The sequence below is a fragment of the Pseudorasbora parva genome, chromosome 14 (assembly GCF_024679245.1).
Source record: "Pseudorasbora parva isolate DD20220531a chromosome 14, ASM2467924v1, whole genome shotgun sequence".
Classification (NCBI taxonomy): Eukaryota; Metazoa; Chordata; class Actinopteri; order Cypriniformes; family Gobionidae; genus Pseudorasbora; species Pseudorasbora parva.
In genome coordinates, this window is record NC_090185.1 from 43,557,372 (window position 1) to 43,573,675 (window position 16,304).

Consider the following 16,304-nt stretch of genomic DNA (forward strand, 5'->3'; position numbering starts at 1 on the left):
GCTCGCGCAAAATTCACTCCGTGCTCACCCGCTATAAATTATTTTATTCCCGACCCGACTGATCCAGCTAAATTTAGATTTTGTTTCCAGAATCTATCTTTTAAATTTCCCTTACAGAAAGAGAGACACTGGATAGGAATTGTCCGTGCAATCATTTATTTTTCTTACAGCCTAGGCTGTAGCAACACCGTAACTAAAACAAATATCACAGAAAAATAGGCTAAATCAAATGTGACATCTGTCACTCAGAATTATAAGAAAAAATACAAACAAACGAAAACTGCTTACTTAGATGCTAAAATAAAGTTTATATATATATATATATATATATATATATATATATATATATATATATATATATAGGCCTATATATATATATATATATATATATATATATATATGAATGAATGAATGTTCACTGACGACGGTCAACGAAACATCGATCCTCCAAAGGCTGAATGCGTGGCCGACACAGAACAATTTAAATGGCTAGCTTATTATTTTTTATGCAAGTGATTTGTAAATTAAACGAACTGCTGTCTATTGTTCATTTTATTTAACTTCAAACGTAGGCTAAATTAAAGAGAAGTGGTTTTTCTATAGCCTAGCTATTGTTTATTTTTGTAATGCACGTTATAATTTGTAGCTACATTAAACACATTTATGTTTATACATATTTTCTTGTCATGTAATTTAAAATGTGTAAATGAAAATAAATTGGTCTATTAGCCTAAGTAGGCTTTTTACAACTATAGCCTATTTATAGACCAATAAAATAACTTAAGTTTAACATTAGAAACAACAAATTTTTATTATCAGCCAAACCAGAAGAAAACCCTTTTCTACTCTTTCATTGCGCTGAGCGGGAGAAGCTGGAGCTGGACCGGGATGGGGAATAATGCACAATAGAGACTCTGGTAAGGCCTGAGCGGGACATCATCTTCTGGGATGAGTGCATATTTCCACTGTCCGCAGCTTTGCGGGGCCGAATCGGTCGACGGGTGCATGGCATGCCATAAAAAAAAAAACATGGACGTATATAGGCTAAATGTTTAAAATATATTGTAACAGTTACATTTAACATAAGAAATAAACTGTTAACTAATATTTGCAATTTGACAATATTTAACCGGCTACAGATTTACATGCTTAGTCCAACCCATCGTCGCAGGCTTTGAAGCATGTCAAAACCCAATAGAAAGCTCAAAAAAAGTATATATATATATATATATATATATATATATATATATATATATATATATATATATATATATATATATATATATATATATATATTTCTCTTTTTAAAATCTCCTCACGAACGTCCGCTGTCAGTTGTCAGAACCTGCTAGTCCATTAACGGCGCTTGGTTCATTGTTGCCAAGTCTGGAATGGGGCTGCATTTAGGCTACTGTTGCTTTGGGGTGTTTGTAGCCTATAGTCCACAGGTTAAGTTGTCTTTACTTAAGCAATATTTCTACTGCCCGCGCCCCGCATTTTGGGATATTTTGGCCCATTCTGGCTGTGATTCCGATACTTTTGAATAACAATTGGAGGGGTTTTATTATTCAGACCTGGCAACCCTGTCCCTCGGTTCGCCCTTCGTGCACTTCGTGCACTTTGAAGGCGTGGCCTGGTCTAGCCTTCGAAGTGCATGGCCTTCGAAGTGCGCACCCTTCACTTTGGGACACAGCTATTGTCCCCGAGGGGAAATTCTGCTTGGGCACAGTGCATAGTTGCTTCTTAAAAGAACATCACAAACATAAAAAACACCACAGACATCACAGATCACACAAATACTGCTTGGGCATAAGGCAAAGGTAATTCATTAAAAAAAAAAAAAAAAAAAAAAAACATTATTGACAACTCAGGTCCATGAATGAAAGTGCATGTGCTAAAGTGCTTATATGTTTATTGCACGTTGCCCTAATAGCACCGGAATCATATATAAAGTTCTTTATTTTCCTTTCTTCCTCTTTCCCTTTGGACACAGCTCTATTTTACATTGTTCAGCAGCTTAATGGAGGCTGGCACAAATGATAATTTTAAGCGATTCGTTTTACATTTTGGTACACGGAGTCTTCTTCCTGATGGCAGGGTTTCGTATTCAAGGAAGAGGGGATGTTTAAGATCAGATTTAATTTTCATAGCCTGTTTCATAATTGTCTGATCATACAGGGTCTGAATAGGCTCATAGTCTCTCCTTCCTATAATTTTCATAGCCGTTTTGTGCATGTTGGCAAGCTTGTTTTTCAGTTTTAGTGTTAAGTTGCCAAACCAAGCACTAATTCCATATCTGATGACACTCTCCAATATTGCACGGTAGAAGATCATCATGATCTGACTGCTCACTCCATACAACCTTAATCGCCGCAGAAAATAAAGCCTCTGCTGCAGTTTATTGCACAGGTTATCAACATGTGTATTCCAGCAGAGAAGATTATCGATGTGGACACCTAAGTATTTGTATGAGGACACCTGAGTTACTTCCTGGTTTTTAATGACCACTGGCTTGTGGTCTGTAACTTTCCTCGGGTCAAAGACCATCTCCTTTGTTTTATGAATGTTTAAAAATAGATAATTTCTGTCACACCATTTAACGAATGTATCTATTTCATCTTGGAACATAGAGGAGTCTACATCCTTGTATAAAAGGCTCAAGATCGCGGTATCATCTGCAAATTTCATTATATAGTTGTTAACGTGAAATTTCCTACAGTCATTGGTGTACAATGTAAACAGTATTGGTGACACTACACAACCTTGAGGAACTCCTGTGTTACAGTATTTGACCTCCGATAGTGTCCTGTTGACCCTCACTTGCTGTGCCCTGTTGTTTAAAAAAGAATAAAACCATTTAATTAAGATAGTATTAACGTTCATGTTTTTAAGCTTCTCTAAAAGCACATGAGTTTGGACTGTGTTAAAAGCTGAACTAAAGTCGACAAACAAGATTCTAGCATAAGCGTTTATGTTTTCGAGGTGTTTAGAAATAAAGTGAGAGATGCATAGAATTGCGTCATCAGTGCTGCGTTCTTGCTTATAGGCAAACTGGTACACATCTAGTTTTGACTCTACATCCTTCATAAGTAAAGACACAACGAATTTTTCAAAACATTTCATTACAGTCGAGGTTAGAGCTATAGGACGAAAATCTTTATTTTCTGAGGCGCCTGTTTTTTTAGGCAATGGAGTTATAATTGATTTCTTCCACAGAGTTGGGACAGTATGAGTAGCCAACGACTGCTGGAAAATAGGGCACCAAGCCATTGATAGTTCTTCTGCACAGCTTTTGAGCAGAAAGGCTGGTAGGCCATCAGGGCCTGTGGCCGTGCCCGTATGTACTTTGCTGAAAAGTCGTTTGATGCTACATGGGTCCACCTCCAGGTAACAGGAAGAGTCAATAGCTGGCAGGGACTGCAAAACACTGTCACATTCCTGAGCAAAGTTTTTAGAGTCAAATCGCAGGAAGAAATCATTCAGCTCATTTGATTTATGTTGATCGTCCAGTGTAATGATATGTTGTTTTGCAGGGTTCATATTAGTCACAGATTTCATTGTGTGCCAGAGTTTTTTGGTATTTAATGTTTGCAAGTTTTGTTCCATCGTTTGCCTATGTTTTTCTCTCGCATTATTGAGGAGTTGTTTAAGTTCTTTTTGGACCACTGACAATCCCGCTCTATCCTTGTTTCTAAAGGCTTGCCTTTTCCTATTTATGCAGTCTTTAATTTCTTTTGTAATATAGGGTTTGTTGTTGGGGTACACTACTATATCCTTCCTGGCCACTACATTATCAACACAAAACCCTATGTAGTCTGTTATAGTACTAGTAGCCTCATCAAGCTCTAAGGAATGAAAAATTGACCAATCTGTACACATGAAGCACCCCTTTAGTGTTTCAATTGCATCATCTGACCACACATAAACAGATCTATGTTCGGGTTTGCTCGATTTGAAAACAGATTTGTAAGACGGTATAAAATGTAATGTGTCATGGTCTGAGTTGGAGATTGGGGGTTTGGGCTTGACTGAATATGCCCCCCTTATATTTCCATAACATTTATCTAAGATCCTGTTATTTCTCGTGTTACATTTTACATATTGTTGAAAGCCTGGCAGTGCACTCTCCAGTTTGCAGTGATTATAATCGCCCAAGAAAAAGATAGGCGCCCCAGGCGAGCGTTGTAACTGTTCATGTGCGCACTCTGCTATGTGCGCGGCGGCTCTGCCTGCGTTGGCGCTAGGTGGGACATAAACAGCGGCTATAATAATATTGCCAAACTCCCTTGGTAAGTAATGGGGTCTCATAGATACGCAAAGCAGTTCGACATCAGGGCTGCATATAGCCTCTCTCACTGTGTATTGTTTACACCATTTGTCACTCACGTACATGCAGATTCCTCCTCCTTTCCTTTTCCCGGACGTGTCGGAGCGGTCGGCTCGCACCAGTGAGTAACCATCCAAGTTGAGCAAAGAGTCCGGGACTCCCTGATGAAGCCACGTCTCGGTGAACACCATAAGGTTAGATTCCCGGTACTCGAAACAGCTCCTCTGGTTGATACGAAGTTCATCCATCTTTGGTGTCAGCGATCGCACATTGCTGAGGATTATTGACGGCAGCGGTGGTTTGTTGATTCGCCGGCGGAGCCGTTCCCTGACGCCTCCCCGTCTTCCTCGCTTGCGTTTAAGCCGCGTGCCGGTATGTGTTGCTCGGATGGCCGCTGGCAGGTTGTTCGGTGGTGTTGATTGAAGTGGTCGGAGGGACAGCAAAGTCTCTCTGGAGTAACCACGGCTTAGCTCATGTTCCCACAGCACGATTGTCGCAGAGCGGGAAATTAAGTAATCACTGATAAAAATCAGGACTTGAAGTATAATGTGGAGGCCCAATGCCATTTTGGCCAAGCACAAAAGCACTTAAGACACAAATTAAAACAAAACACCAAACGCTTAAAACACGTAGACTACAAGCAACGACAGCACGCGCCCGGGTCGCTACAGAGCAGCGCCACCATCCTGACCAAAGCAGCAGCTGGCCCACCTGGTGTTACGTCATCAGCCTTTGCCCACAGTTCATCATGGGGCTAAGCATAGGTTTGCACAATTTGATCTCTTCATTTCTGTTTAGTGAAACTATGAAGTTAGAGATCAGTTGTAGTCATAGCTTATTAAATATTAACAGATGTAAGCAACTGCTGTGGTAATCAGATGTCCCATATGAAGAGGAAATTATGCTTGTTTTGTTGTATATTAGCTGCAGGTAACGTACAGAGCCCCTCTGACAGCTCATCTGGATGTCAATCACTATTAGTCAATCACTAAACTAATATTTAGTTGTATGACCACAGTTTTTTAAAACTGCTTGACATCTGTGTGGCATGGAGTCAACCAACTTGTGGCACCTCTCAGCTGTTATTCCACTCCATGATTCTTTAACAACATTCCACAATTCATTCACATTTCTTGGTTTTGCTTCAGAAACAGCATTTTTGATATCACCCCACAAGTTCTCAATTGGATTAAGGTCTGGAGATTGGGCTGGCCACTCCATAACATTAATTTTGTTGGTTTGGAACCAAGACTTTCCCGTTTACTAGTGTGTTTTGGGTCATTGTCTTGTTGAAACAACCATTTCAAGGGCATGTCCTCTTCAGCATAGGGCAACATGACCTCTTCAAGTATTTTAACATATGCAAACTGATCCATGATCCCTGGTATGCGATAAATAGGCCCAACACCATAGTAGGAGAAACATGCCCATATCATGATGCTTGCACCTCCATGCTTCACTGTCTTCACTGTGTACTGTGGCTTGAATTCAGAGTTTGGGGGTCGTCTCACAAACTGCCTGTGGCCCTTGGACCCAAAAAGAAAAATTTTACTCTCATCAGTCCACAAAATGTTCCTCCATTTCTCTTTAGGCCAGTTGATGTGTTCTTTGGCAAATTGTAACCTCTTCTGCACATGCCTTTTTTTTAACAGAGGGACTTTGCGGGGGATTCTTGAAAATAGATTAGCTTCACACAGACGTCTTCTAACTGTCACACTACTTACAGGTAACTCCAGACTGTCTTTGATCATCCTGGAGGTGATCATTGGCTGAGCCTTTGCCATTCTGGTTATTCTTCTATCCATTTTGATGGTTGTCTTCCGTTTTCTTCCACGTCTCTCTGGTTTTGCTCTCCATTTTAAGGCATTGGAGATCATTTTAGCTGAACAGCCTATCATTTTTTGCACCTCTTTATAGGTTTTCCCCTCTCTAATCAACTTTTTAATCAAAGTACGCTGTTCTTCTGAACAATGTCTTGAACGACCCATTTTCCTCAGCTTTCAAATGCATGTTCAACAAGTGTTGGCTTCATCCTTAAATAGGGGCCACCTGATTCACACCTGTTTCTTCACAAAATTGATGACCTCAGTGATTGAATGCCACACTGCTATTTTTTTGAACACACCCCTTTCAACTAATTCAACTAATTGCCCAATTGCACAGCCTTAAGAGCGTGCATATCATGAATGCTGGGTCTCATTTGTTTTCTGAGAATCTACTGAACCTACTGGTAACTTGTTTGCCACGTAGCAATAAAAAAATATACGAAAAACCTTGATTATTCTGGTTAGTCACATTGTACTGCTATTATTTTTATTATTTAAGACTGTATATATATATTTTTTTTCTTTTTTTTTCTGTACTTTATGTTGTGCTCCTTTATACTTGAGATTGTCAGTTCATCATTTACTCATCTTCAAGTTGTTAGTTCCATACCTGTAACCTATGTATGAATTTCATTGTTCTGCTGAACACAAAGGAAGATATTTCAAAGAATATCAAATTGTGCAAACCTATGCTTAGCCCCATGATAAACTGTGGGCAAAGGCTGATGACGTAACACCAGGTGGGCCCGCCCTCACGTGACTATGATTGGCCGATTGATAAGCCTAAATCTGATTGGCTAAAGAATACAACTGCTCCTGGTGGGAGGAGAGCGCTGCCAGGAGAGTCTCAAAATACACACACACACATCCAAACATCCATACATTTTTTGTGCAGGTAAATTTGATTTCATGCATGGGAAATTGTCTACACATGTGTGCATTGTGTTTCTTGCGTGAATTATTAATGAGTCTTTTCTGCTTCCATATGAATGTGCTCTTAAAGATCTCATGTTCATCAAGATCAACACGTTGCGCATCTATAACACAAGTTGTATTTATCGTAAGATTTATACGGCAAAATGACGTGCAAATGATACGCATTGTCAACTAGGATGAGTGGATTATGAGCCAGCATCATGAGCAGAAAGCGCGCCAGAATCCGGTTCTCTTTCACACTTGAACAAACTATAACACACAGGAAGAATTATGACAAAATGTCCGTTTTGTCAAGTATTCTCATTGGAAATAACGTCTTAAATGAACTTAAAGAGTTGTGAGGAGATGGGATGCGTGAGACAGAGCGTCAGTTCTGCAGCGGTAGATCTTAAAGCGACAGCAGCCATTAATGTTAAACACTCACTGCTCTTGACTGGATAACTTTTGTAGTTTTAATAAGGATTCATCTATATTTAATTCATAATTTATGCAGTGCAGACTGTTAACTTTATACTGATTACTTTATTCAATGTCTGTACCTGTTAGACAGGAAGTGCACAGGTAAATATGACATGGGTTTATGAGAGGATTGTTTTAAGTTGAAGTTTGAAGCCGAATAAATGTTCAAAAGCTTTCAGTTACACTGTAATGTATGTTTAAAGTGTGTGTGTGTGTGTGTGTGTGTGCCGTTGTAACTGCCATCGTTAATGCAGCAGAGAAACTATGCTTTAGACATTATTACTGAACATGTGCTTAGTTGCAGCACTTAGACTGGCGTTTAAACGAGCCCTGTCAAGCGGCCGCATTTACAAACAACAGCGGCAAACATATGACCCAGTCCCGTAAACACCATTACTGGCTGGCGAGGATGTCCAATTTAACTTTAACAACTATGTGCGCCAACTTGAATGTCAGGAATGGAACAAGTTTGAGATCTATGAGAGACACTTCAGAAAGTCATTGGCAACCAAACTACTCCAAGAAAGAACTTACTGTGCCTGCTCGGGTGACCCGGCGAAATGGAGTAAAGTTACGTCCATACTTTTCGGCGTTGTTTTCAGAAACGTAGTGTTTTGTGCGAGGCGTGCTGGTGGGAAGGAGTTTGGATTACCGCTCCTGAAATATGTGTCACGCATCCTAAAGAAGTTCCCCTTGAGCGATAAACATGCAGTGGAATTAACATCGGTCTCCATTACTTCCTGGATTGAGAAACAGCTGATCTTCGTGAGAGACGTCATCCAGCCGTCGCTGAGCAGAAGGGGAGATGAGGAGCGCCGCGGGCAGCCGAGTACGGTAAGCAGAGAAAAACTAGCACACCTATGGCAGCACCGCAGGTCCAAAGCTATTGAGATTATTCTCAATAATAGCACATTTCCTTCCCCTCCACCTACTATTAATGATATCAGTAACGTGCATAAGTATTATGTGGACAAATGTCAATCACTCCCGCCTCATACATTGGCCACGCCCCCCTGGTCCATCAACATAGAGACAATTGCTCCAGTCCATTATCCATCCACTGCTCATTTTACTATTGATCAAATAGACAAAGTTCTTCCAAATAACAAAGCCTGTGGATATGATGGGGTAAAATATGAGACCCTGAAAGCCACAAAATCCTGGTCTTCCCATATACTCACATGTATATTTAACACCTGTCTGATTAATGGGAAAGTACCAGACTCATGGAAGGGGGCCCTTGTCTATAGAATTCCAAAGAAAGACAATACCCCAAGTGATCATCTACATGGAGAGACATATCTCTCCTGCCCACTGTTTACAAGGTCTTCATGAAATGCCTGCTGGCCCGAATCCTCCCATGGCTTGTGGATGCAGGCATCCTCTCATCCAAACAGAAAGCCTACATAGACAGACAGGGTATGAACGAACACGTGTTCTGCCTGAAAACTTGAATTGACGATTTTAAACATGAATCATGTAAATTCTATACTGTATTCTTGGATTTTAGAGATGCCTTTGCGACATTATCCCACAAATTGTTGCTTAATGCATTAGAGGAAATCCATCTACCTCAGCCCTTTGTGGCCCTCATAACAGATGTGTATAAGGGATCTTTTTTACAAGTTATCTGTGGTAAACAACTCACAGAGCCAATAACTCTTAAGGTGGGGATTAAGACAGGCTGTCCCTGGAGTGCTGTCAACTTCATCCTGGCCATCAACCAGTGGATGAAGTGGATCTGCCAGTGCGCACCACCACACACTCGATCCCCAAACCCTGTCCAGGGGTACGCTGATGATGTCCAGGTGTCCTCCAGAGACGAGAAGATCATTCAAAACATCCTGTCCAGAACAGATGAATTCCTACAGTGGTCTAAGCTGGAGGTGAAGCACACCAAATGTGCAGCATTCTACGAGTGGCGAAGCGGTGGAAACCGCTGGTACAAATCTAAATCTGACAAACCCCCCTCCTTCACAATAATGGGACAGCCCATCAGAGTCTACTCTCGTCATGAAACATACACCTACCTTGGCCATAAATTCAACATTGCAGGTGAGTGGGGTGAACAGGTGCAGTTATCCTGTGCCTTTAAGGACAGGCTCGATCTGATTGACTCCTCCCCCTTACCTGTAGTCATGAAACTGCAGGCCATTAGAGAAGGGGCTCTGGCAAAGATACAACATCTCTTTGCAAACATTCATATTCCACAAAATGTTCTACGGGACATGAATAATAGAAGAGGCCGTCAGGAAATGACTGGGATTGAATATTCATTCCACCAGAGACATAATTTTCCTCAAACTAAAGGAAGGGGGTCTGGGGGTCCCAAATGTGGAATGGACCGATTCCACTATAAGGTTAGCACACCTCATCAGCATGCTCAACAGCGATGATGCTGCAGTCAGAGAGCTAGCCAGAGCTTCCCTCTTACTGGACCTTAGGAAGAGAAAGGTCCCTTTGGCCACAGGTAACCACACAGCAAATTACTGAGGGATAAAAACCTGGTGTTGGGCATCTAGTGATAAAATCTGGTGTTAATTTACAAATATTATATGCTTTATCACTTGTTTAGTGATAAAGCACAGTGTTTCCTTTGGGTGATAAAGCACAGTGTTTCCTTTGGGTGTTAACAATCAACATCTGCGCATGTGCAGAGCATTTTAAATTTCCCAGCTCATCCTTCGGTCTCTCCATCTTTATGGATTTCCCTGCACACACAACGGTTACAAGGACAAGGTATAGTATAGTATTATTATCTTATCAACTTGTGATTTATTAATGAGCTTGTATAATGAGTAACATAGCCGATGTGGTTGACTTAACTCTGTTAGCGTTTTTTTTTTATTTTTTACCTCAGTTTAAATTTAGTGCGCTTTTGATCTGCCATTCAGTTTAACATAACTGAATAACCCCCACTAACACACTAAATTCGTTAATGGAGGACGAGATTTACGTAAGTGACTTAATTTCGTTGTACTAATTTTGTAATAATGTAGCAGCATTAACATTATGTGTCATTTTTTAACTCACTGGACTTGGATAGTTATTTCTTCTCATTTGGCATAACGTTAAGTATCTTTAGGGCTTCCAACCTTTATAAGACCGTTTATGTCTTTCACCCCGTAACTACGAGTTAATTCTGGTGTTTTGAAATGTCATTCAAATGAGAAAGCAGACGTTAATCGAATGAATTAATTGCTCTTAATTTTTTTTCTTGTGTGACGCCGGGGCTCGATCCCTGGCCGAGCACCCACGGATAGCAAGGTCCATCATTGTCGGCGCTGCGCATACTGATCGGCCTGCAACATTTTGCGAGTGAAATGCTCTGTGTGTTCTAGCAATCTTCTCGTGGTACTTTGATAACATACGCCGACCATTCTGTACAGCGCTCCAAAATGTCGAAAACATCGTAGGACACGCTTTTCTTCATGAACTGCTTCAGTCAATATATAGAAACTCAAGATCGAGGACAGGTGTGCAATGTCGTGGAATGTATGTGCCAAAACTCATTTTGGCGTGCATATGATACGCAATTTATGGCGTATTATACATACGAACCCCCCACCCCACTACCCTAAACCTACCCAAGAGAGCGTGTCATATATACACCATAAAGTGCGTATCATATGCACGCCGAAATGAGTTTTGGCATATACATTCCACGACATTGCACACTCGTACTATTTGACATTTTTCGTCTTATTTTGTATTAGTTGAGCAGACATGCATTAGTGCCCTTCCATGCGCAATTTTTTTCTGTATAACTTCGTTCTAGCCTTTTCTAGTTGTAGCATTGTAAATCTGTAACAGTAGTGCTTATGTTTTGAATATAACGTTTTCTTGCTATGTATTGGTTTAAAAATAACCTGAAGTAAAACACAAAGTGACCTGTATATTTTTAGTCTTTTAGTTTGCTTTCTGCTTTGGAGGATTTTTGTTTCATGGAATATTGTTTATTACTGCAGAAGGAAACCACTTAAGGCCACAATCTATGTATGCCCTTGGCATTTTTACTCTACAAACCTAAACGATCCTGAAAGGAAGACAGGCTATGTAAGTATCTCTGCTTGTTGATTGAAGATGTTTGAAACTTTATATCTTAGATTTTTTTAATGTGTTTGTTTTAACCAAATTTGTCTCTTTAACAGGAACGATACTATGTGTTTGGATCATTTTGAGGAGCGCTATCAACGCCAAGATCATGGGATCGATTAATTGGGAAAGCAAGAACTGACAAAATGTAAAAATGCGTACATTGAATACAATGTAAGTCGCTTTGGATAAAATCATCTGCGAAATGTAAATGTATTAATTTATAAAGGAATAGTATTTTTTATCAGAAATAATTACAAACCAGACAGTTTTTTAACATTAAGGTTGATTTAATATATACAATGTTGAATTTTTGTATTTTCAATCAAAACATTACTTGAGGAATGTTTCTTTGTTTAATCTTGTTTGAAACGCAGTAGAGATTTATCATTGTAAGATATTACATTGGAGTATAACAAGAAAATGTTTTATTCAATTGTATGTGTGACAACAATGGCTTTACTGTAGCGATTCCCGGCGAAAGCAAGAACTGACAAAAATGTTTTTTTTTATTAAAAATGGTATTGAATGCAGTGTAAGTCGCATTGGATAAAAGTGTCTGCCAAATACATAAATGTAATGGAATTGATATATTACAATTTCAATAAATATTCAAATACATTTGTAGTCACTTTATTTTTTTGGGGGGAAAATAAAATAATATATATAAATTGTTTTAAATTTAATTCACAGTGCCATTTTAGTATTTAAGTATTTACATTAAATAAACATTAAATACACTGGGTGTGTGAGATTAATCACCATAAAGTGTTAAATGTACACTTATGAGTAATACATTTCTCAACACCTTGAGTGACTAAAAAGAAACACTAACACAGTGTTTGTATAACGAACACTTCCGTCAGTGTTGTTTTAACACTAGCAAAGATGGACCTGTATGTTCACCCAGAAAGTGATAATTTTAACACCCGTGGTGATAAATCTCCCAACATATTTTTGCTGTGCAGGAAAGGCAACGGCAAACTGGACACACACGCTGCAGGCTTTGGAGTTCGCTCAGACTGGCCAGACCTGAACGATCTGTGTAACAGACTGGCAGTTACATTACAGTGGACAGAAAGTGACTCTCACACTACACCTGAGGCATCTGACGCAGTGGTCACAGACACATCTATTACTGTGGGGACCTCAGTCTGTCATAATGAGACACAACACACACTACAGATCCTCTCACACTACACCTGAGGTGTCTGACGCAGTGGTCACAGACACATCTATTACTGTGGGGACCTCAGTCTGTCATAATGAGACACAACACACACTACAGATCCTCTCACACTACACCTGAGGCGTCTGACGCAGTGGTCACAGACACATCTATTACTGTGGGGACCTCAGTCTGTCATAATGAGACACAACACACACTACAGATCCTCTCACACTACACCTGAGGCGTCTGACGCAGTGGTCACACACACATCTATTACTGTGGAGACCTCAGTCTGTCATAATGAGACACAACACACACTACAGATCCTCTCACACTACACCTGAGGTGTCTGACGCAGTGGTCACAGACACATCTATTACTGTGGAGACCTCAGTCTGTCATAATGAGACACAACACACACTACAGAGCACAACAGCAAAAAGATCCTTACTGAACATCACACAGATGGACACAAAACAACACTGGACTGGAGTGAATGCAGGGAAAGTTGGCATGTCTTGACTTTGCTGACCACTCTTCCTCTCACTCTATGTACAGAAATGCTGCAATAGGAGAGGATATTCTCTGCTTCACTGTTAAAGCCAGACTACAGGTGCTGCCAACCAGAGACAATCTAGCATTATGGTCCCTCAAAATCACCAGCCACACTGGATAATGCTTTCTAACTCTGATCACCTTGAATCAATTGCTCATATTGTGAATGGATGTAATAAGTACAAGGGACTATATACAGCACGCCATGACCGTATCGTTGATCTCATTGCAAGTTCTGTTCAGGACATATTTCCAAAAATTATGCCTATGTATAAACATTCACGAGTAATCCCAGTCTGGTCCAACAGCTCTGAGGATGTGTTCTGAACATCCCTAACAGCCCTGATGTTGTGTTGGTGGATATAGACAGAAAGCAGGTGTTAGTCCTTGAAGTAGGTTGTGTTTATGATTTGTATATGGACATAGCCTTCTTGGAAAAAATGACTTAATACCAACGTCTCCTTGCTAAGATCAGTGACCTGGGCTATGCATGTAAGTTTGCGGTATTGATATTTGGCAGCCTGGGACATGTGCACAAACTGACTGTTAGTGGATTAAGACTGGCAGGACTACCAAAAGGACAGTCTAAACAGCTGGCCAAACCCTGCTCTATATCAGCTGTGATAGGCTGTCTTGCTGTGTGGCGTAAGCGATGTTTTCTGTACCCTTAATGTCAAAGCTGTGCTACCTCTGAGAATATTTGAATCCTTTCTGTAAGAAATTTGATTGGTGGATTTAAATAAAGAAATTAAAATGTGTGTGATAATGGCCTTTAAAAAAAAGATGATTTATAAAAAGATGTCATTGAACAAATCTTTAAAATATACTGTCTTTATGTTTTTTTCTACATTAATTTGGTGATTTACTGTGAAATTATTACATCATAAAATAAATAAAAACAAATAAATACTTGTTTTTAATTGTGATTAATCGCAATTAATCAGAAAAAGTTGTCGTCATGTAACTTCATAACCACTTGCTTGATTAATGAAAATTAGGGTTCATTTTAAAGCTTAGAAGTGATGGCTTTACAGTGAATATAATGAATATGATTAACTCTTAACAACTGCTTTTAAATGTGCTGTAAGTGACAAGACATGCTTATGTGGTGGGACATGCTTTCTTCTGTGATCCCGCTTTGCAGTAATGACGCAGCATCATGTGAAGATTCACCCGATGGGAACTGGCGTGGCCATCATCAGAGGGCCGTTTTCCACTGTTACCTGATTTGCCCATTTCACAGTGTGGGTGGGGTTTAGGGGTGGGGTCAGGGGAAGGGGCTCATTTTCAATGCCTGATTTATAAACACTCATCAGTTTGAAAACACACCCACATTTAGAAAAGGCCACTTTAGTTCTGCAGAGCTGGGGCGCGATTGGATTGGGCTGTTTGTGTATTTCGGCTGTGGCGGTTAACAAATCACTCACACTAGTCACTTCTGCTCTGTTGCTAGTCACCTAACATTACTAGGCTCCTCAAAAGCCATCTGTTATAATCGTGTTGCGCATTATAACCTATCACACGTGTTTCTTTTGAGTTTATGAATGCAATGTTTAAATATAGCTGCAAGCAGCCATTATCGGGGCCAAGCGCAAAGAAGAAGACAAGACATGCCAGCATGGCTGGAAGTGTCAAACCAACTGCAACAATGAGCCATTAAAGACCTATTAAGTTGATTTTAGGCAAAATAAGCAGTACAATTTTAAATACAGTCAATAATAATGATTTAATAGTTTATCACTTTCAACCAATAGGTCGGACTGTTACAAAACTGATGTGGTGTAGTCAGATTGAGGAGACAATGACACATGCAAAGTTTGGTGTCAATATGTCAAAGCATTGCAGAGATACAGCCTCAAGAGTCATTTTTGCATCATAGCTCAACTCTGTTGAAGTGGTATATGAAAACTGTTTTGTCTATCAACACAAAATCCATAACTATTTGTTCGGCATGGTCTGAAGACGATACGGTTCAATTTAAGTGAAAATCAGACAAACGGTCTAGGACGAGTTTGAAAAAGTAGGTTTTTAACAAATAACAAGATGGAGGACAGATAGGTTTGCAAAATATGACAAAATTGGTATCCATGTTCTCGGTATGAGCCATTGAATGTATTATGACCAGTTTCATTACAATGAGTTAATTTAATCAAAAGTTATTCGCATTTCTGTACATTTTATTACAACTTTTGACCACAAGGTGGCGCTGCTACGAAACTTTTTGAGTACCTTCAGGACATGGAGCGGAAGACACATAATGAGTTTTGTAACGATATGCTAATGCATTCGTAAATTATAGCATTAGCATTTTAAACCATAATACTGCATCGAAGTCAATGGGAATTTCATGTTTTGTTCTATTATAGCGCCACCAAGAGGCACAATCCCACCAATTTTTGTGTGTGTCCTCATAGTGAGCCCATACATATGTGTGTCAAGTTTGGTGAAAATATCTCATTTTGTTTTGGAGTTATAGACATTTATATGAAAAAAACACGTAAAAAATTACTGACACCTGACTTTGATTGGATTTTACTACCCCTTACTATCAATATTTTGACATTTGGGCATTAGCGTATAGCTATCGACCTATGTTTCCGGACTTCTGGCACTGGTTTCGTCTCGATCGGAATGAAAATATGGAATTAACTACTATTAGACATTACATATTTTAAGAAGTAAAATGAGTTTTAAAAGGAAGGAACATTTAATGGGATTTGTATGTTTCATTTTATTGTTGTTGATTTAATCAGGGCCCGAGCACTGATGGTGGTCTACATGTCAATATGTAGTCAGTTATATTGTCACCTGTGGGCAAGAGTAAACTGTGATTAACTGCTCATTAAGATTGAACCAAAACAACATCATATTTGGTCAGTCTAATAGTTAATAGCCTTAGTGATGTTACATTTCAAAGATCTTGAGTTTAGTTGAA

General features: G+C 39.6%; 1 protein-coding gene and 1 long non-coding RNA gene across 2 annotated transcripts in view; one reads left to right on the forward strand and one right to left on the reverse strand.

Moving 5' to 3' along the window:
• LOC137039800 (NLR family CARD domain-containing protein 3-like) overlaps positions 1-16,304 on the reverse strand; it is a 61,541-nt gene that overhangs the window by 6,043 nt on the left and 39,194 nt on the right. The window lies entirely within an intron of this gene.
• LOC137040681 (uncharacterized) lies at positions 10,012-11,786 on the forward strand. The gene is made up of 3 exons (XR_010897968.1): positions 10,012-10,287; positions 11,517-11,604; positions 11,700-11,786. It is a non-coding gene; the product is annotated as an uncharacterized lncRNA (long non-coding RNA).